At 37.8% G+C, this 24060-nt stretch overlaps 2 pseudogenes; one reads left to right on the top strand and one right to left on the bottom strand.

The window, feature by feature from the left end:
* Positions 1–215: 215 nt before the first annotated feature.
* LOC119980169 lies at positions 216–315 on the bottom strand (annotated as a pseudogene).
* Positions 316–17018: 16703 nt separating this feature from the next.
* On the top strand, positions 17019–23789 carry LOC119979840 (annotated as a pseudogene).
* The last annotated feature ends 271 nt before the right edge of the window (positions 23790–24060 follow it).

Below are 24060 nucleotides of genomic sequence, written 5' to 3'. Positions count from 1 at the left end.
TTCACATGTGCGTGATTTTGAATCGGTGTGTACTACTTTTGGTGATGTCATATGCACACAAGAAACGTTGAGAGTCAAACTTTTTCCATTCTCTTTGAATGATCATGCAAAACAATGGTTTGAGAACTTGCGCCCCCAATCCGTTGCGACTTGGGAGACAATGCAAGAAGAATTTCTCAACAAATATTTTTCTTCTCACCGTACCGTTTCTTATCAAACACAAATCATGAATTTTCATTGCAAAGAACATGAAACCTTCTTCCAAGATTGGGAGAGGTTTAAGGATTTGTTGTTTATGTGCCCTCATTGTGGATTTCAAAAATTCCAAATTGTGAATTTCTTTCATAAATTTTTGACTCCATCTTTGAAGGAATTGGTTTCCACTATGACTCAAGGTGATTTTTTGAATAGGGATGTCAATGAGGCATTCATTTTCTTTGATGGGTTGGCGGAGGAATCACGATCTTGGGAAGCTCCTCCACTAACCCGACACAATGTTGTACCAAACTCTAGTGGCAAGTTTGTGTTGAATGAAAATGATGATGTGTATGCTAAACATGCTTTGTTGTCTACGAAATTGGAGTCCCTCGAGTCACTAAAGACCCCTATAAATGTAGTTGGTATTGATGAACAAGTTGCTTGTACTTTGTGTGAAAGTAGGGATCATAGGATAGACGAGTGTAATGTTTTACCGGTTTGTAAGGAAGTCCTATTTGGGCAAGGCTATAATGGGAACAATTCTCAAAAGTTTAGGAAGCCCTACCCTACCAATAACCAAGACAACAATTCTTACAATGAGAATTATCCTAGACGGAATCACCCAAACTTTGGATGGAGGAATGATGGGAATGTTCAATCACAATCACTCCCCAATCCACCCCAACAATAATTGTCTCCTCCAAATGTTACACAACCAGCTCAACAACCTTACATTCCACCTCCTAAGAGGTCCCTTGTGGACACTCTTAACATTTTCATGCAAGCTCAAATAGGGGAGAATCAAAAAGCCACCAAATTTCAAAAACAAACCAATAAGGCCATTGAGGATTTAATGAGTCAAATGACCAAGGTCACACAAGCTCTCACCATCTATGAAGAGGGGAAATTTCTGACTCAACCTTACCCCAATCCTTCAAAGCAAACCAACTTGATAAATCCATCTAGTGGGCGTGGGGAGGTTAATGGACATGAGCAAGTGCAATCTATCATTCTTTAAGAAATGGAAAAGTTGTGGATAGACCTATACCCTTTGAGAATAGTGATGAAAATGATGTGGTGCACGACTTTGGTGATGGTGTGAAAGAGAGAGATGAAGAGAAAAGTGAAAAGGAGAAAATTTTACTTGATGAAAAGAGAGTTAAGAAGGAAAGAGCAAAAGTAGAAGAAAGTGAGAGACAACCAAGCGAGGATAAGGTAGCGCCTAGCAAGGAGAGTGAGTACATGCTCAAGCTACCATTTTCCCAAAGGCTAAGAATGAGCACCAATGAGACATTACATAAGGAGATGTTTGAGCTATTTAGACAAGTTAAGATCAATATACCTCTCTTAGAGTTCATTAAGCAAATACCCTCTTATGCCAAGTTTCTTAAGGATTTGTGTACAGTGAAGAAGAAATTAAATGTTAAGGAGAAAGTGTTCCTAGCGGAGCACGCAAGCTCCATTATTCAAACCAACACCCTTCCTAAGTACAAAGACCCCGGTTGCCCTACTATCTCTTATGTCATAGGGAACCATAGGGTAGCGCAAGCATTGTTAGACTTAGGAGCAAGTGTGAATCTCCTTTCGTACACAATCTATTAAAAATTGGGATTAGGTGAATTGAAACCCACTAGGATTACCCTACAATTAGCCAATAGATCCGTGAGGGCTCCTAGGGGTATTGTTGAAGATGTATTAGTACAAGTGGATAATTTTTACTATCCCGTGGATTTCATTGTGTTAGAGACTCAACCCCCCACTAGCTTGAGCACTTCCATTCTGGTCATTTTAGGTCGCCCATTCCTAGCAACTTCTAATGCCTTAATCAATTGTAGGAGTGAGATGCTACAACTTTCTTTCGGGAATATGACCATTGAGATGAATATCATTAGTGTGACTAAAGTTGCGGGTGAGTGTGAGGATTTAAGGGATGTAGATTTTCTCCATGCTCATGTTAAGGATAATTTGGAGTTAACCTTTACAAAGGATCCGGTTGGAGGTGTGCTAGTATTGGGTACGAAAGTTAGTCAACCTTTGTGTGAGAAAGATGTCATTGAGGAATTAAAGCCTCCGACACTTAGAGTTTAATCATCCCAATTGCATCCACCAAGACCAGAAAGAAAACCTTTAGTAAGTGGAGTGAAAAAATCTCCTAAAGATAACTTTGTACAAAAAGTTATTGGAAAAGTTAGGAAAGTGTGGCGACCCAAATCTCGGGTACACTTTTTCCCGGAGATTTGAGGACCAAGGAGAATGGACCTTTAGATGTTCGCCATGTTCCTCAACATGGAAGTAGTGATTTTGAGGACACTAGTGGGGGGAAAGTGTTTAAGGTGAATGACCAATGCTTGAGACCATTCATGGAGAACTTTAGTTCTTTGGTTGTTCCCCGAGATCTAAAGGATCCCACCCCCACCAGGTTTGTGGGAGATTCCACCCTTGTACCATAGTATGGTTGTGATTAGTTTTGCTTTGATTTTAATTTTTGTGTGTGTTTTGTATGCTCACAATCCATTTCACAATTTTTGCTCCTTGTGCGTCCATTCAAGTTGGGGGGTGAGAATTGTGAAATGGTTGTGTGTTATGTTGTGATTTTCTTACCCTTAATTTTGGTGTGTTTTTGTGTGTTCACATTTCATTTCACAATTTTTTCTTGCCTTGTTTTCCATTCTTGACATTGGGGACAATGTCTCATTTAAGTTGGGGGTGAGGGAATTGTGAATTCATTGTGAAACTTGCTTTATTTTGGTGTGCTTTTGTGGTTATCAAAAATTTGAAAACTTTGAAAAAAAAAATCTTGTTGTGCTCATGCTTGGAAAGTATGGTTGGTACTAATTTTTTTTCAGGATACACTTTATTTCTCATGATTCCAACCACTTTTGAAGAGTATGGTATGACTTCCTACCCTCCATCCTATTGTGTTGTGCTTTGTTGTTCATACATGCTAGATGGACTCTAGGAAGGGATAGGTAGATGCTTTTAGGATTCACTACCAATTTGAACGTTAATTTCTTATTCTTATTCAAATGTGCAAGTGTAGACCCTCCTTAATTTCTTTTGTGAAATCGATGCAATGTGATTTAATGGGATGACTATGATCAATTCTCTTGGAACGATTGGGACCTAGTTTGATATAGAATTGTGTAGTTGAGCATACATCTTGGCATAGAAGCAATTGTATGACTGCATTTTTAGATCCTTTTGTCTAAAATTTACCTTTTTACCCTTCTCATTCTTTTGAGTCATTCTTCCTTGATATACATTGGGTTTTGGGTGATTCTCTTCATTGATATTCCTTTGACATCTTATGAGCGTGTTCTTCAATAGCTTTGCATCCATTACATTTGATTACTGAGAAACGTTATTTTTGTATTTGCCACTTACTTGTGAACATAGGATTGAATGATTCATTAGGTTGAGAGATTTGAGCCTAGCCTATTCATTTGTGAGTGATTATAAGCCCTAAATTTCTTTAAGCTTTTTGATTTCACTTACAAGCCTTGTGTGAGCCACTTTCCCAAATATTTACTACCGTTGGTTGCAAGGTTGAGTAAGAGCTTGAAAAATAAGTCGACAGTGATATTACCCATCCTTATTTCAAAAAAAAAGAGAAGGAAATGAAAAAAAAAGAAAAAGAAAAAAAAATGCATAGAAAAGAGAAGAAAAAAAACATCAAAAAGAGATGTATGCAATAAAGTTAATCTTTTATGTGTAAATGAGGAGAAGTGTTTGAATTTGTGGTACAATGGAAGGGGTGACAAAAATGAGAATTTAGCTCACATGTTGAACTTAACATTGCAACTTGTTACCTAGATCCAAATTCTTCCTACCTTGATCCAAATTCTTCCTACCTTGTCCCATGGCCACATTACAACTCATTTAACCTTTTGATGAATTTGATCCAAGGTAAGCAAGTGAGTTGGTGAATGCATTAATTGCTCTTGTAGGTGATTTCTTTCTCAAAGCTATGCCCATCCAAATTATCTTTTATAAACATACATTTAATTCAATTGTGTAAGTCATTCACTTAGCACAATGCTTTCATGTTTTTGTGTACATTTGGGATTGGAGATTTATGAACACCAAAAGGGTCCATAACAAAGTTGTACTTGTGTGAATGTGTTGAGTTGTCGTGCTTGATTGCACTTCTATTTTTCATAGTATAAAAATGTTCTTAGTCATCTTTGAGGGGATTGAGATTGATTTTTCAAAGATTTTGCATGTATTCGACTAGAGGGGGAATTGGGCGATTAGCTTTATTTCTTGCATGTGAGAACTTAAGAATCATATATGGCGCTTTCAAGATAATAGTGGATCCCTTGGCAAGTGTTTGTGGGTATCGCTCTGATAAGCCTTAACGAGACTACAACTCGTCCACTAGGGTGACCTAGGGGTTTAAAGGCTTGTTGCATGCGCTAAATGCAACCGTGATGCGTACATAAGTGAGTTAGAATTTTATTTAGTGGATTTTAATTTTAGGTAGTGGTTGCATTACTAGGGACTAGCAATGTCTAAGTTGGAGGGTGTGATTCAGCTTCTAGTTTGAGGTTCCAATGTCCTCTAATTAGGATGTTCTAGCACTTAGCTAATGTATTTTATTGCATTTTAGCTTAGTTTTACACTTACAAATGTTTCCTCTTGGTTTTGTAGGAATCGGACCTTGTTTGGGCAAGTTGGAGCATTTTTTGGATATTTTTTGTTGTGAGGTGTCGGGACACCTCCCAAGGTGTCTAGACACCCACATTAGGTATCCGGGCATTTTTTGGATATTTTTTGTTGTGAGGTGTCGGGACACCTCCCAAGGTGTCTAGACACCCACATTAGGTATCCGGACACTTCCTTTGAAAAATGAAACAGAGCCTATAACGAATACTTGATAAAGCCTAGGTGTCTGGACACCTTCTGAACCTGTCCGGACACCATGTCGCGAACCAATAGCTACAACATAGATTTTAAGGGTTTTTCAGGTATTTCTTAATTATAACCACTGGGGATTGATATTGTAAGGGTAATTAGGTATTTTTCATTATAAAAAGAGAGAAAAACCCTAAGATTTGTTTGGCTACCTCAAGGATTCACTCTTGGAAAAAAAAGCCTCCATAGTATTTCTCTTTCTTTCTCTCTCTAGGGTTTTGCTTAGTTCTTGTGATCTAATTGTAAACATTGGTTTTCTTCTATAAATTGATGTTTATTCTCATTATAATGAGTGGCTAAGTTCCTTTTCTAGTTTCTAGTCACGAACAATGGGTGCAAGGTTTCGATTACTCAAGGTATACTCAATCATAGCTTTGATTTCTCGCTTCTAATTTCATGATAGTTGTGTGATTGGATATATGAGAATGACATATTTGATTGTATTCTTGGATTGACTAGTCTAGAGATTGCATCTAATGTGTTCGATTGAGAATTGTTAAATCCATTGCATGATTTACTTAACTAATTGAGTTTTCCATTGCATAGCTATTAATTATGTGTATTGATGATGGGGTTTTGGGTTAATTTAGGAATGTGCATGAGAGAGTTATGGTTAATTAATCTTTGAGTGTGAAACTAGGGTGTTAGCCAAGCCGAGCCCTAAGGGGGAACATTAATCCATAATATTAGGTACTTCTCCCTTTGTGTTCATCGTAAATTAGGAGACCCGATGGCCTACATGTATGAATTGAAGTCTTATATCCCAATTCTCTTTGCATATGCATGATTGATAGTATCACACAATGCATTGTGTATGGTTGTGTGTGTTTGCAATAATACCTTGAGTATGAGAACCGAGTAGCCACTGGGACGGATTAGAGACTAGGTTTTAATTAATTGTTTTAAATCCAATTCGTGTTTGCTTTGATTACAAAATCACTCATGCTTCCAAGTCATTCGACCCATTTCATTTACTCGTTTTTATTAGATATTCATTGTGTTTATTAGTGTTAGCTAGTCATTTGCATTTCATTCACCACCAAATTTGCATTGCTTCCTCGTGGATCGATACCGAACTCACCGGTTTATTACTTGTCAATACCCTACACTTGGGTTAAGTACACACGTGCACTATTTGGTGTCGGTCACTAAGCTAGTCCTAGGAAGCTTCCACTGCATGTCTAAAATTAGTTTTAGGAACCAACAAAGTACGCAACAACCTTATGAAATACTAAAGGAATGGATCGCGATTTGCACAAAATTGCAAATATCTACAAGGTAAATGCATTAATCTTGGAGCGTGTAACATGCTTTCAAGACACAGTCCTGAAGCTTCAAAAGTTAAACCACGAGTTGTCCAGAGATAATAGAGTCCTAACCTCTCTTATGGTGGAAGCAAAAGGCCGAAAGAGTAGTAGCGGGAGGCTCAACAAGTAGAAATGAAGAAGTTGCATAACAAAGAAGCCCGAGAGCTGCAGTACCAAATTGGGGTCTTAGAAGGCAAGGTTAAGATGTCCAAAGAACCCCAATTGATGTAGTAGCTTGAAGAATCCAAAACTCGAGAAGTGGGCCTGACCCAGAGGGTGTAGGAGTAAGAAAATCATGTCGCACAACAAGCAAGGGAGCTCAAAGAAGTTGATGACACACTAGCAGAAGAACTAGAACTCAAGCTGGATAGAGAGGTACATGCCCTCAAAGATCAAAAACAATATGAAGCCGAAAAAAGAGGGGTTGGAAACAAATCTACAACAAGCAAAAGCCCTATTTTAAGTCTACAAGTAGAAAAGGATGACTTGGCTCAAAAGGTTAGCAAACTAGCTGATGAAAAAGAAATGGCCACTGTCCAACTTGGAGTCCACAAACAAGAAGTCATCCAAACCTATAGACGCTAAGGCCTTCTAGAAGGGAAGATAGAATATGTTTGATTGGATTCATGCTCTACACTCAGAGTTGAATACTACAATGATAAAAAATGAAAAACTACATGTTTTTGAGTTCCCACCAGACCTGGAAGAGAACTTAGGAGAAGAAGAACAACTTTAAGATCTCGGATCCCACTCAATACCTCCAGAGACCGTTTTAAGTTTGACTTTGATATCCTCTTGTCCCGTCGAAAAACCAATCATCAACTTAAGGGGTAGCTTTCCACTCGAGGCTTTAGATACCCCTCTTAATCTGTAATATTAAAAATGTCCCTTTTTTGGCTATCATTGATTTCTCTTTTCTTTCTCTTGATGGAATTCAATTGACGTCTAGACTTTCATAAGGTAATTCACCACTAAATTCTCTCCAACACTTATCGTCCAAATTGAACTCCTTTCAAAAATCATCCCAGTTCGAATTTAATGAGTGTCCAAGTAGTGCATCATGACTTTGACTTCTGTTCCTTGTATTCCTTTCAAAACCTCTGAGTTCAAACACTCAACAAAATTAGAAAATGAATCACGAATCTTACTTGTGTCCCCTCACTAATCTCTTAGGCAGTGCATTACTTGATAAAATTCCTTACCAGTATCCCCCAAGACAATCAAATTTAGGAAGTGCATCACGAGTCTCAATCGTGTTCCCCCTCACTCATCTATCAGGCAATACATTAAGCGGTAAAATTCCTTATCAGTATCTCCCAACACAATCAAATATGGGAAGTGCGTCACGAGTCTCATAGGTGTTCTTTTCACTCACCTATCAGCAGTAAACTCGATAAAATTCCTTATCGGTATCCCTCAATATAATCAAATATGGGAAGTGCATCCCCAGTCTTACTCATGTCTCCCTCACTCATCTCACATATAGTTCATTACTTGGTAAGACTCTTTACAAGTATCCCCCAACATAATCAAATCTGGGAAGTGCATCACGAGTCTCACTCGTGGCCACTTCACTTATCTCTCGTGCATCAAGTTACTCGATAAAATTTCTTATCAGTATCCCCCAAGATAATCAAATATGGGAAGTGCATCATATGTCTCACTTGTGTCCCATTCACTCATCTCTTGGGCAGTGCATTACTCGATAAAATTCTTACTTGTATCCCTAAACACAATCCAATCTGGTAAGTGTATCACGAGTCTCATCCCTGTCCTCCTCACTCATCTCTCAGACAGTGCACTACTCGATAAGATTTCAAATCTGTATCCCCCAATGTTAGCTCTGTAAATTCCTGTATCACCAACACTTGTCCATTAAACGATTTGAAATACCCAATGATATCTTCGACCATCAAACATAACATGTCCATATTTGGTTCGGAATTCGTCCCAAAACTCAAACTACTCCTTTGATTGCTTATGTTTTCAAAACAGACAAGCAAAGGGGATAACTGTAATATCCCATTTCGGCCCAGCCTGAGTGATGGCTATACAAGTGGAAGCCTCGAAGTAGTACATGAGTAATCTCGTATGAGTAAGTTCCTACCCCTATGATCATTGAATTCATAATTCAAGGATTCATACTTAGATCAATATTATTGAACAGAGATCAAACTAAATTCAAATTGTAAATTTTCATTGATCTAATACGAAATTACATATGACTTTTACAGGCCATTTGACATTAATTTGAATTCAGCATAGCGAAGGGTCGTCAATAAACTCTTCGTCTTCTCCACGCTTCTAGAAAAAAGACTCTTAAATGAGACTGGAAAAGGCTATGATACTTTTTGTTGACCTTTTGATTAAGCTAACTAACTGAGCGCAAACTTCTTGATTGTGTATGGCCCATTACTTGTCAAATCCAAGTGCAGACCATTAAGAATCAGGCCTAACTACTTCCCATTCCTTTAGAGCAAAGCAAGACTTCCCGCATATTTTATTGGCAACATCTTGATTTAGGCAGCTATTTGATAAAGAGTATTGTAGTAGAGTGCAAAATGGATGTCTTTGGGCTTAAAAATGATAGGTGTTGAGACATAGTTGGATAAAAGGAGAAAATGTAAGGAACAACAAGCCCAAATAAAAAGGGAAAAATAAAAGGTGACAAGACAACCCAGAGGTGCATATAAACAAAAGGATTTGCCCAATAAAAAGAGGACCTATTTTTGGAACCGACTTTTGGAGTTACCTTGGAGGGGAGACTTGGGTAGGGGAATTCCTTAGAGTTGAGCATCGCTAAACAGAGAGGCCAAAAAAGACTTCAGAACTACCGCACCAAACGCCTCCATAGTTAGGTATATTTTTGAGTTGAAAAAATGCAGTCTTTTCTAAGATATTAATAGGGGGAATATTCCGACGACCACTAGATATTATCATAAAAGTGGGAGTTAGAAATATTCTTCAATAGGGATGGCAACGGGGCGGGACGGGGGTGGATCATGGTCGTCCCTCCCCCCCCCCCCCCCCCCCCCCCGCACCTCCAGGTGGTGCCCCGCGCCCCACCCCGCCCCACCCCACGGATCATGTCGGGCCCACTTTTACGCCCTGTCCCCTCCCCGCCCTACCCCACGGATCCCCGTACCCCGCCCCTATTCAACATCATTGAAAATTGTAAAATTAAATTGTACGTCCTAGAATACGAACCTGAGACTTCTAGGTGGGAGAGTAATGAACTAACCAACAAGCCAAAACTACTTTCATGTTACACTTGTCATCTAATTAAATTATTATCTTTACATACCACCTATTATATTTTTAACACAATTAAATAATTTTAGTTTTACTTAATGGGTATTGATGTTAAATTTTATATTATACACATCTATAATTTTAAATTATTTAATTTTATACTTTATTTTATAAATTCTTAGGGTCTTAAGATTTTATCAACATTTATGAGTAGAGGGTCATATTATGGCTTTAGGGTTTAGTGCTTAGGTTTAGGGTTTAGGGTTTAGGGTTTAGGACCTTTATGGTTTAGGGTCTTTGGGGTTTTGGGGTTTAGGGTTTAGGGCCTTTAGGGTTTTAGAGTTTAGGATTTAGGAGTATATGGTCATATTTAACTTAAGATTTAGGGTCCTATATTTTATCAAGATCAATTAATTGATTGAGGAATAGAGACCAGAGAGTCATATTTAACTTAGGGTTTAGGGTAAGCTTTTATCAATATTTATTCAACCTAATTAAGAGTATGATAATATTATGTTTAGGGACTTAGGGTTTAGGTGTTACTTTGATTTTAATAATAATATCAAATTAAAATATGTTTAGACAAATAAGTATTTTTTTATATTATGTTATATACATATATGTGAATATTTAAAGCGGGGTGGGGTGCGGGGCGGGTTGGGAGACATACCCGCCCCCGCCTCACCCCGCAGAGGGTTGAGATTTTTTACCCCGTCCCCGCCCCGCACAAGCTTCGGGTCGGGAAAAATCAGCACGGGGCGGGGAGGGGACAAATTGCCATCCCTATTCTCGAAACTTTTTTTTCAGCTTTTCTGCATAAATGTCATTCATTTCATTCAGCCCATGCATGATAAATCTCCAAACCCTACGTACCTTTCATTCATAATAGTCACGTGTCACACAGTTGTCCGTGTCCTTTATTCATTCGAATCATAGTAGGTAGTGTGTCACGTGCAATGCATCATACGTGTCCATTATTAGTCACTCAAAAATAGATAGAGCATCACTTGTCTACATCAACCCATGTCTCCTGCTTCGCCCACACATCATACATCCTTTCATTTGTAGTTCTACCATAAATCATATTATTCCCCCAAAAATAAGGCTTTATGCCACCACTCGTAGGTTGCATGCACTTTCTCCATAACATTGCATAGATCGTTACTGGTATATGCGGTCCGACCAATCCTAACCTATTTCTTTTATGTATTTTATGCTGTGAATATGAATATAAATATCTTTTATAGCATTAACGGTACTCAAAACTCTCTAGGTCTCAGATGACATATATTCTCCATGCTCTTCGCGTACTTGGTAGAATTGGTTGGTTATGTTTTTTTGGGATCTGAGTAGAGAACTTGACTTTAGGGCTACTTGTGCTACTCGAGTCAGAGAGTCACTTTCAACTGGTTGAATTACGATTGGAACTTCCCCAGTGTCTACTACAATCATTTTTCCTTTCAGTAGTATTGACATATGTTGTGTGAATATGGCCATCTATTCTTTCATTTTGGCCAAATCTCTATTCTAAGTCTCTTGTGATTGTCATGTCTGCTCAGGATCTTCCTCTTGGATTTTGCTATGATCTTTCATGACTTGTAGTTGCGATCTGGTTTAGGGATGAGGGAGAATGGCTCTCTTGGGTGAAATTGTGACTGAGTTATGAGTGGATGGATACAAATGTATTCGAACAAGACAAACACTACACAAGGTAACACATATTAACAATGACAATATAGAGTGATAATGAAACTCAAATCCCCTTTCCAGATGGGAGGGCTAAACTCTCTCTCGAGACAATATGTTAATTTGTTCTCGAAATCTCTCTAGTGAAGTCACCAATTGTCATAATTGGGATGACGACAAGGAGGCGCACTCGGGAGAGCAGAGGATACTTTTGAAGTCTCCATCAATTAAAATTTATAAACACAATCAGACATCTTGGGATAAGACATGGTCTATGATCTAGAGATTTCTACAAGTTCGGGGGTCATTTATGTGTGAGGAGGTGTTAGGCACCCCAAAACATTTGTCTTGAAGGACATTTACCATCTAAGGATATATAAGGACTAAATTCGAGTTCCAAAATCACTAAAATATTATACGAGTAAATGACTCCTGAACCTATGGAAATTTACTCTTGAAACACTGCCTATATTGATGAAAAATACTATAGAATGTAAGTAGACATTTACTCATGAAACACTGCCTATTTTTATGGAGAAAGAGTCTAGGGGCACAAGTAGAGATTTACTCGCGAAACAATACCTATTTTGATGGAGAAAGAGTTTAGGGGATATGAATAGGGATTTACTCGTGAAATAGTGCCTATTTTGATGGAGAAAGAGTTCAGGGGACACGAGTAGGGATTCACCTGTGAAACAATACCTATTTTGATGGAGAAAGAGTCCATGGGACACGAGTAGGGATTTAACCGTGAAAAATTGTCTATTTTGAATGAAAAGGTTTTGATAATATGAACATAGTCACCATCCTTTTCATGTAAAGGTTTCCCATGGCTTTTGTATAACTCATGATTGAAAGTATCGTGACTAAGGGAAAAGATGCATGGAGCGAGATGATAGAAAAAAAAATGCAACATTTCAACTCCAACCATCATGGTAAATGTCAGGTGGTTGTTGGCGTCATATATGGGTTCATGGAAGTGTTGAACATAAGACAATGAGATGAAATAAATATGCAGAAGTATCGGCTTATTATGTTTCCCTAACCCCGACCCTACCGTCATACTGGTTTCAAGTAGTTGTTAAGTTATCTCTATTTCACAACGAAACTGAATTTTTGCTTGCATCAAGAATATGCATGCTTGAGTTTGAGTGTCTCTGGCGTATCCTTCAATTCGGTAGTCTGTTATCTACTTATTTTTCTTCTTTGGAACCCTTTTTTCCTCGCTAACCGAGTAAGTTGCCTACACTTTGGACACGTGTAAAATTTAACATGTTAAATAATTAAAAAAGATTTGAGGAATGATAAATTAGAGGTATGCATTTACATGTATACATATATGTAGAAAAATACGTATGACGATCCGAAATCCCAGTTTGATCGGTGTACATGGAGGAGGGAAATAAGTCATTTGGTTTTAAAAAATATAATAGCAATAATAAAGATGATAATGGCACATGCATGGATTTTACAAGGAGATAGGCAATCGGCATACTGTTGACTTCTTCCAGGAGATCAAATAGATGTTTATGATGCGATCAGCTTGTATGCGGGAGCCTACCAAGACTTTGCGTCAATCTAAAGAATTGATAAGGGATTGCACGTACTAATCAAACATTTTACCAGACAAATTGTGTGCAATTTGAAAACACAAAATTGTTAGTTCGATAGTGTCTTGCTGAAAAATGTCTTAAAATTTATTGAGTGACACACAAGAAAACATGAGATAGAAGACAAATACCATAATGATGAAAATATTTGTAATGATGAAAATATTTGTAATTTGATTTAAACAATATTTTTTAAAAGATACATGCATTTCTTCTCACTAGCTCCTTGAATTTTTGAAAAATTTTCATTACATATATATATTATCAAAAATATGTATATTTAATAGTTCCTATATAATATGTACGCTTAACATAAAAATTATAGTTATTAATTGATGCACACTCATACACGATGATATATGATTTATACTCAATGTAATTTAATGACTATATAAGTATTTACTTACTCTTGATCACTTTTTAATAAATAGCTCTAAAAAAAATTTCAGAAGCCCATCCACCTTTAACACCCCTCTTATAAAGTTTTAGCTCCACCACTAACCAAGCCCTCCTTCAATTTATTTTCTGATTCGCCACTATTGAAATGTACTAGAGTTTTCATTGGAAATTTGTTGTTGGAACGTATGGTTATGTGTGCTTTATAAGTTAAAACATAAGATATAGTCGCGGAGGCTACAACCATGGAGGTTTGAATAAAGATAAACTGGGCTTAAATATGCTAAGAAAGCTATCAAATTTGTAGATGTGCAATATGTGTTTGACGCAAGGTAGTTTCAATTTCTACTTATGCTCCTTCTTATAGTCTTCCTAATTATTGATAGTGGTCATCTGCTCCTATCTTCTAGGCAAAATCTTGACACAACATGACGTGGTTGATCATGGGGTAGTGCTTGCTAATTTGCTGCTTACATTACTTGCCTAGATTCCGTTGTAACTTTTATGTCTTCAAAGTGGGTGGATCAATGGTAATGGATCTAGATTGTGGTCTTCATTCAAGGAGGTCACACAAAAAACATGTATCTCACACTACTCCCCTAAGAAGTAGGCTTCTTGGATAGTGTTGATGAAGTGAAGTCGATGGTTATCATCATTGGTTGCTCTTGGTGGATGGTTGTGAAAAAGTGGTTTGATTGTCAAAGTATAAAAATTAGTGAATTCTAGTCTTTAGTTGATATGTAGTAGCTAAAAACATGTATGAGAAAAACTAGAAATGTAACAGCATCAAGTTCATTGATCTTATGAATTCCTTTGTATTTATCCAACTAAAATCGCATAAATTTGTTAATAGATTGCTTTTAGTAGAAGAAAAGGACTCTAATGATAAATCTCCAGAGTTTAGCTATTTTGGACAATGCACCTTTAGACATCCTAATTTTCAGCAACATAATCTTGAATCTCATCCTAGATAGGACCATAATCCTTGCAAAATGAACAAATGATTAGCACAAAATCTCATCGCTTTTGTCACATGTCGCCTGGTGATTTGTTGAGAGTTTCCAAAGGAGGTCCCCATGCCGCCACGTGTTAGCATATGACTAGAGATTATATTTGGTACAAACAATGTCCCTCGTAAATCTTCTTCGTATCTAAGGAGAAAATTTTGGATTTGGTTTGGTTTTGAATTTGAATTTGGGCACTTTATCCTCAAATTTTGAATTTCCCCAATTACTCTCCAACAAACCATTTACTTTAGTCCTAGAGTGTAACTAGGTTGTGTGTGGTCGAAGCGATTATACTCCCACACACTGATTATGCTTGAATACCCATGATCCTTCTGACGAGAAGGCATATGGATGATTATCCCCGTCCTACTAATCGGATTGATGAAACTAGGGGAAGCTGTAGGTAGGGGATGATGAGAATCCAATTGCGGATTATGATTAAAAATATAGGCAAGAGAAGTATTTATTGAAATTTCAATGTCATTGATATTATAGCTCTTTTCAAAAAATCTCATTGATTTATGTTGCTACTTCGAAATTATTTGGATTTTGTGAATTTTGGTGAATTCAATTGAAATGTCTGAGATTATGATACATTTGATTTTATAAATGCTCCTTATATAATAGGCTAATTCTCTTACATGTGCCCCATACCTGTAGATAATCGAAAGAGCTAAGACGGGAATTATTTTACATACTGATTTCAATTTTTTTAAAAATATAATATATATTTTGAGAGATAAAATGTTTTCAAATTTCGTTTCAAAAAATAAAAAAATAATGATGTCATCATATGAAGTCAGCGTGAGTGGGAAAAAAAAATTTAAACAAAGACATAATTAATTTACATGTCACATGCTTGATAAATGACATGTCACTGCTAAGACGTTCCTAGAATACTTTTTACTGGGATATAAGCAATGAAGTTTATAGAGACGGTATAAAGTAGGGGTGCGCACGGTTCAATTAACCGAACCATTAAGGTCAAACCATTAACCCGACCGAAAGCAATGATTTTACATATTTTGAAATCATAACCACCAAAACCGGTAACTACAATTAACCAATATTGCGATTCGGCTTTGGTCCAGTTACGGTTTTAGGGTCATCAAGGTTGGGCCTCAAGGCTGACCTAAGAACAAAAGTAAAAAAAAAAATCAAGACCCATTGAACAAGTATCAAAGATTCACTATTATAGTCATCCATCAATGATTCAAAACTTTTCTACATCTCGTCCTCCTATTGAACAAGATCGGAAGGAGCTGTGGTTTGAAGACGAAGCATTGTTGTCGATGATTAAACTCCGTCGAAGAATCGAAGACACGAATACTGTGCTATAGAGTCGTAGAAGGCTGCTTTCATGCTTCGAAATGAAAATCATTCCCCATCTCTTCATGAAGTCATAAAGGCATAAAGCTAGGGCTTCGAAAATCGAAATGAACTTGTTAATTGTTAAGTGGTTATCATTTTACTTTTTATTATTCTATTTTCTAGTTGAATAATTTAACTATTTAAATATTGAGTATTGACTATTAGATTGAACTGAACCTGATTACTGAACATGTTTGATTTTAATCTAACGGCAAATAAACTCATGTAATAGTATATGTTACATATCAATAGTTTATATTAAAAGACATATAAGGGTGTAATGTAAGATTATAAAATAAGGGTATATATTTACACCATTGAGTTGAAAGCCCAAAACAGTGGACCCCACTTATCATCTCATTCACCCACACCATTAAAACGTAACCCTTATTTTACACCCTTATATTAGACCGTTATGTGAGAATTTTATATATAAGTTTGGTTAATAAGTGGTTCCAAAAAATTTTAAACCACTGACCGGACCAGTTTATCTTGGTTTGGTTCGATTTCTAAAATCGTTTGAGCAAACTCAATCAACCAACCTATTCACAATGGACCGACTGATCAGGTTACCGATCCGATTTCCTTTGCACAACCCTACTATAAAGATGGTTATATATCAGTACCATACATGATTCTACGATCCAATTTAGAGAGGAGTTTGAGTAGCACAATGGTTCTACTTTAGCCCAAACTCGAGGCCCGTACGAGTAGGGATGGCAAAAAAAACCGATCCGAACATTATCCATAGGATACCCGGTCCATTTAAAATCCGAAAACCGATCCTATAGGGTTTGGAAACGGTTTTGGTTTTGATTTTCAAACCCGTTACGGTTTAGGGTCGGGTTTGGTTTTTGATGCCGGGTTTAGGGTACCCGAACCGTTTAATTAAAAAAGTGAATTATAGTAATAACATTATAAATCATATATGTAAATATATATTATTAGGATGATAAATTTAACATGATCAAGCATATTAAATAAAATTATAGATTATACATTCAAACTTGAACAACATGATAAGTCATATTATTTTTTAAGAAATTGAATTATACATTTATAGAAAAATAAAAAAAAATTTTAAAAGTTAAATGGTAAACGGGTACCCGATGGTAAATGGTTATGGAACGGTTCCGGTTTTGGAAATTTAAATGGTTAACGGTTTTGGAACGGTTTTGGTATTGTGTACCTTAAATGGAAACGGTTTTGGTATTCACTAATTGGAAGGGTACCCGACCCGTTGCCATCCATACGTACGAGAGCCCGAGGCACGTGCACCACGCGTTGTGTGACTCGTGCGAGTCACCGCGTGTAAATCAGTGAGCCACACCACTCAACACCTGTATCGTACCACCATCGCCACTACTGGTCCTGGACTCTTGAGCTCTCTGAGTCTCTGGTTCGTGTGTTTTTTAAAACCAAAACCGCTATTCATACAACTGCTACTCCGACCACCACCACTGACTGAGTTTTCGAGAGACGTAAACAAATCGATTAGCAAACCCTAGAAAAGCCGGGGATATCATGAGCATTCCCCTAATTTGAATGGAAAACCCGCCCCAAACCCAATTCCGTCCCGTCGGATCGTCCAATTACGCCTGCTTTCGGATCCTCCGCTTCTCCCTATTCTTCTCCGGGGGCTGAGCCACACGCATACGAAGTGACAGAGCGACTTCCGTTTGTTCTATATTTTTGTTTTTTTGGACGGTTACTTGTTAGAAAGATAGAGAGAGAGAGAGGGGAAGGGAGAGACCGGGATCAGGGAGATGGATAGTTCTGGATCGGGTGCATCGGATTGTGGCGTGGGATCGATCGTTTGGGTGAGGCGGAGGAACGGGTCGTGGTGGCCGGGGAAGATACTTGGTGCCGACGAGCTCGAGTCTTGCCATCTCACGTCGCCACGATCAGGGACTCCGGTCAAGCTTCTTGGAAGGGAAGATGCTAGCGTGTAAGTCTGTTTTAGTTTCAAATTTATGCCGTCTTTTATTTGTTTCAATTTGTTCAAGCTTTGGAAGGTTACGATTTAGAAGCATTGTTAGCTTGTATGTTTCTTTAGAGACATCTAAATATCTTGGTTGATGGTGCCCTTTAAAGTTTGTTCCCAAGGATAGTTTTTTGAGTGAGCATTTAGTCCATGTTGTTGGTTTAATTTGCCCAAAGACTTTGTTTTTCATTTGGTGTCTGGTTTGCTGCTCCACTTTCCTTTTCTTTTCTGGTATGCTCTCTTTATTGGTTTTGCAGTTTCTTAATTTGCTTTCTTTGTATGTGCAATGCATTTGCGTAGCTCTACAAAGTCATGATGATAGTTCCTTTTTCCAGCGGATGGACATTTCATGTGGATTTGCAAGGATGTATAAGTTGTTTCCGATTCATAGTGGCTCTTTGTGGTGCTGCTTTAATGTGTTAGTTTGTCATTTGATCTCCAGTTCTTGATTATGGCCACCTCCTCTCATATAAATATTTGTTTACTAATGACTTTTCATTTCAGGACTCAATATATTCAGTTATTGATGTGCAAAGGTTGGTTGAAAACTAGCTTGACTGACTAATTGTAGTTTCTCTCAATACCTTTTTGACATGTAGTGAATAAAATAAGTATCTGCAAAGCATCATATTAGTGAATAGGATTGTCACCTTCGAGCTTACTGTTAGCTGCAAATAGGAATGATTACTTATGACTCATTGGTTAAAATTAAGAAGTGTGTTCTTTTTTGGATTTGGAAGTCCATGGCAAGTAAAAACACTCTTAGATAACATTTATTTATCAAAAAAGATGTTCTATGTTGACTACTAATGAAAAAAATCATATTTTGTTTCGATTGAGAATTATGGCATTGGTGGAACTGGTCCAATGTTATTCTGGTCAGATCAGTGAAGTTTTTTCACTGTTTCATATAATGGGTAATGGGAAATGTGAAGGCTTGTGTCACATCTGCCACCATAATGCTTGAAAGACAATAAGGGTCTAATTTTAAGAATGACTTCTGCCTGAGTGGCCAATGCTTGTCAGAGCTGTTCGCTTGAATTATTGTAGTGGACTATGGCAGAAGTGATGGAAATTGTTCAGTTGTCCGTATAAAGTGATGGTTTGACTTGATAAGCCCTGCAATGCCACCCCAACCTGGAACTTGTTCAACATGGTATTTGGAAATTATGACCTGCACTTTGTGAAACAGGTCTGAAGAGTGACAGCGTGCCAGAATTGTAGGATTACTGTCATGACAATGGCATTTCCAAGGAGGCAAGGACCTAAGCCTTATGTTTCCACCAAGCACTCAAGACTTGTATGGTGAAATTTATACTTGCAGCTGCCTATAAGTACTGATTTATCTAATATAGATAGAGTGTTTGATGGAGAGCTGTTAGAAAAGAAGGTTATACCTTTATCTTGTAACTGTCATCATCTTCACATCTACAAGATGCGATGACGGTGCTAGCTGCCCATTATCCGGCCATTTTCTAAATTTTGTCGTAGAACAATGGCTTTAAAGCTATGCGAGCAATTTCGTTCCGTTTGTTGGCGGTTGTATAAAACTTGGTTGACTTTCTTGTCGCGTTGGGATTTGCTCCTTGCTTTTAACCGGTGACATTTTTTATTGAGAAGAAGTTGGATTGCTGCTCTTCTTTTGTTGCCTTCAACTCAGTATCAGTCATATTATAGGCTTATATCATCCTGAATTATATTGTTACATGTCTAATCTGCATCTACTCAAAGCTGGAGTATAAAAAAAGAAGCCAAGTGGCCCATTTCTTTTTGAAGTTAGTTTTTCCATATATGGCCATCAGTTGTACTGCTACTAGAAGTTCTCTCTACAATGTACTCCTGTTCATTTATCAATTATACATATAGAGTGGCTAATTTTCTCTGTTTCATTTGTAAGATGTCGTTTGTGGCATGTCTTCACAGGGATTGGTACAATCTAGAGAAATCTAAGCGTGTGAAGGCATTTCGATGTGGTGAGTTTGATGATTGTATTGAAAGGGCTGAATCCTCCCATGGCATGCCAATCAAGAAAAGGGAGAAATATGCACGGCGTGAAGATGCAATTCTTCATGCACTTGAACTTGAGAAGCAACAATTGAGAAAACAAGGAAAATTAGATTTAGCTTCTGAGAACACAAGAAGCAAAACATCTGGTTCTGTCAAGGAGTCAACCACATCTTCAGAATGTTTGAGAAATAGCAGTGGAAAACCTGGGAGTTCTAAATCTACTCATATTTCAAAAAGAGTGGAGACAACTGTCAAGGATGAGATTATCAGCATCCAAAGAGTGGAGACAGTTGTCAAGGATGAGATTATTAGCAACCCCAGAGTGGAGACAGCTGTCAAGGATGAGATTATCAGAAACCTTTCCTTTCCTCAAAAAGCGAAAGATGGAAATCTACCATCATGGGAAGATGATCATACTGAAATCACACCTCGAATGCGAGGCTTGCAGGACTTTGGGCTTAGGACTGCCACTTTGAAGTGAAAACTTTCTCATTCTGTTTCTTCGGAAGCCTCTCAGAAGCGTCCAGCTGATGATCACACTCAATCCCCTTCTGGGGCTTCTAACATGGGCAGAACAGATACTGCAAATGGTAAAATTTCTTTAGATGAAAAGGAACACTTCATATGCATGGTAAAGAAATATAATAGAAAGCATCTTCTTGTTCTATTTTTGCAGAGTGGTACAAAATTAGATATCCCTCGTATGTTGCCACCTTTACTGCAACGTGACACTAGTTTGTTTTCTATTACAGGAATGGATCAAACACAAGCCAGCTTTCGGGCAAAAAGAAGCAAGAGTTCTTACTTACCGGACTCATCTAGTGATTCTTTGGACTCTAAGGAAGTTCCTCCTGGCCACATTGGGATGCTAGCTTCCCAACTCGGAGATGATGATGGTCGTCCTACTCCTGATTTATTGGCTGAGAAGAACGGTTCACAATTATTGGAAAATGTTGAATCTGATTCTACAGAATCTGATACCTTTGAATCTGAGAATGATTCTTCTGAGACTGAACTGGATATCAATGAGATGTCTGTCCATTCAGGTTAGAATTTTACCTTATCGCTTTTCAATCCTTTAAATACATGAAATATTTGTTATTTTCATCCTGACCGAGTATCTGTCATGCTTTAGGTTTAAGTAATTTTTTATAGTGATAACAGAATCTTCTAAATTTTAGGTGAGAACTAGTTTCTTGTTGCAATTAAATTATTTCAATCTCTGTGCAGAAATTATGTTTTATCTTCTGCCTTTTGTCATTCTCTTCATTGCTTGGTATCAAATTCCTTTTTTGAAGAACTCAATACTTATACACTTCGCACTATTCCATAGAAAAAGTTATTATTGCAAGAAAGTTAGATTTCTAAACATTACCCCTAGGTTGCTTGGCATCTTCAGTTCATCACTGTTAGGGATTGATTGCACTACCAATCAAAGAAAGGAATGATTGAAAAGGGTCATCTTAACTGAGACTCAATTTTTATATTCAAAGGTTATTGATAACAAGTGAGGAGTAAAGGTCGTATATAGACTTTCATCTTTTCCAAGTCTAACAAATGGCAGAAAAGTCTTGTAGGACATCTATTTCCTGCACTCGTGAACTATCAGGACTTAAAAGAGAGACATAAAACTGCTTTATACTCCTAGATAACTTTAGATACAACAACGGGCACACCATGAGGTCAGGAATTAACCCCCAAGGCCCCAACGCCTTGCTTTCATTCTGGCACTCCTAGATCGAATTTTTCTGGGACACAGTGACAGCATGTATGTTTATTCTTATTGTTTTCTGGGGGATAACCTAATTCATATTATGGGAGGCACACACCTTGGATGTAAAGAACTTAGATCCGGATAGGTTTATTAATTTCTTCGTACCAGAAATAAGTATAGCGTCTCTTTTCCCCTCATTTTAGATTTTTGTGCTTCAATACTCAGCCGAAGCATTTGGACGATGAAACAAGTTACAAGTTTTTAAGCCTATATGCATAATGAAAGGAGTGAAGCCTTATCTTTATTTCTGTTTATCGTAACCAAGGGATTGAATTTTCATACCTGTCATTTTCTTTCTTTAGTAATGTCTTTGGGTTTAGGTTGATTTTGTTTGCAAATATTGTTATACGCTGCTATGGACGATGATTCATCTAAGTGTCATACAGCCCTTTCTTAGCTTGTGCCCAACATTTCCAAAATTTCTTACTCATTTCCTGTTATTTAATGGCTGTGCAGGTTCTGCTGCACCAGCAGTAGCAGAATTGCACTCTCTGGGACTACCTGAAGCACCAGGAGAGCATGGAGGCACAAGTAGTGAGGAGCCTGGTGAGTTGGAACTTTCAGGTGACATGTCTCAGCTATATCCGGATGACATTTTTCTTGCTAATGAAGCTGTGTCCAAATGGCAATTGAAGGGGAAGAGGAACCTTCGCAATTTTACAAAGAAGTCTTTGGATGTTGCTGGTGGAAAAGGGTTTAATGGATCCTTTCATGGAACAACTTATGGGATGAACCAAACCAATTTCAGGCGACGAGCGTATGGGCAGAGTTTGAGATTCCAAGGAAGCGATTATTTTGATGATGGTAATGACGAGGTTGATTTTGATGAGAAGGTTTTTGGGGACCAAATGGTAGGCATGTATAATAGGGGTTATTCCTATGCATCGATGTCTGTCCCCGCGAGACGAAATAGTATGGGTCGTACTATGGTTGATTGGAACAATAAGACTTGGGAGGATCATTCACCTAGGCAAGGTCAATGGGAGGACAGCATGGATTTTGGTGCAACATTTATTGGTCATCATCATTTAGGTAGAAGGACAAGATCCATCTTATTTGATGTTGATTTGAAGGTGCAAGCAAGCTATCAAAAAGAACATGTCCCTATTGTGTCTCTCATGAGCAAATTAAATGGAAAGGCAATAATAGGTCACCCAATCCAAATTGAGGTTCTAGAAAATGGCTCTACAGAAAATCTCCTTTCTACGACTGCTCATTTTGGCAATGGAACAACTGAGCATGATGGAAATACAGTACTTCCCCAAGCATGGAGGACTGCTAGAAGGACTAACTCCCGGGTCCCACGCCCTCTATCATCATCGTTGGATTGTGGAGATGCTGCTGATGGTGAAAGCAGACCCCAATTAAAGAAATCAAATGCTGGGAGTTTTAATGAAAACAGTAACCTGTTTGTGAAGACACTTCCTCATATTTCCCGGCCTCCAGCAGATAGGAAGATAGCAAAAAAGCCGACGAAGAAAGTTAATATATCTTCTAGTCAGAAAACAAGAACTCTGTCGTCAATTGCTACTGAGCAATATCTTGGTAAGCCAATACATGGTAGCAGTAATTGTCAAATGGATGGACTGCTTAAGCCAGAATCATCTGGTCCCCCTACAGTGGCTTGCATTCCTGTTAAGTTAGTATTTAGTCGGTTACTTGAAAAGATCAATAGGCCACCATCGAAAGCAGCTAGTAAGGTGGTTTTTTCAAATAATGATGCAGAGAGACAAACGTCATAGGATACCTGTACATTATTATATAGGAATACCAATCCTGTTAATGCAACAATTGTTGCTACTTTACTTTTTCTGACAATAGTTATCTGTGGAAGCCTGTGCACACATTGACAGCATAGCCAGGATGAGACCCTGCGTTCTTTCTGGAATAATCTTACGCCAGGGAAGAGACTATACTCGAATGTGTTGTGGTAGAGGAAGAATTTAAACAATTGCAAGAAGCTATACTTAGGCAGGAAAAAAATTGTGGGTGAGTAGTTTGGCATTGAAGTAGATTGATGTATATTTCTTTTTTTTTTTTGCTATATGTGTTTCTGTATTTCAAGCCTTCTTTTTGCTTTAAATACTAATGTAAAGTATATACAGTGGGACTCAAAGGTAAGGGAATACGGGTGATAGGCATCGACTTGAACGGTCTTTTAAAATTTGTAATTCAGTTAGCTATGCAAGAGTTGCAGCCTGTTGCTTTTGAGCGCATAAAATAATGTCTCGGAAGAGCATTGATGATTATTTTACATGATATGCAAATTCTGAACTCCTTGAAGAAGGATACTTTTGGGTGAGATCTTCACCTGTATGTTGTATACTTTTGGGGTACTTCTGAGCTTGATCCTTTGTTCTTCAGATGTCGTGTAGAAAAGTTGCAGAAGACTAGTTTTGCGGATAAACTTGAAGGAAGACGCAGCAAATGTTGCCTTTCAAGTTTTTTACGTCGCATGTTAGGTTATTCGCCACTGTTCCACGGAGATGATCTTGGCGCCATGGAGAGGAGAGGGAAAAACAGTTTGTATAAACTATTGATTTTAATGTTTTGG

This window comes from Tripterygium wilfordii, chromosome 15, assembly GCF_013401445.1.
Source record: "Tripterygium wilfordii isolate XIE 37 chromosome 15, ASM1340144v1, whole genome shotgun sequence".
Classification (NCBI taxonomy): domain Eukaryota; kingdom Viridiplantae; phylum Streptophyta; class Magnoliopsida; order Celastrales; family Celastraceae; genus Tripterygium; species Tripterygium wilfordii.
The sequence above is the reverse complement of the archived record's forward strand: the minus strand, read 5'-3'. Positions and strand labels throughout refer to the sequence as shown.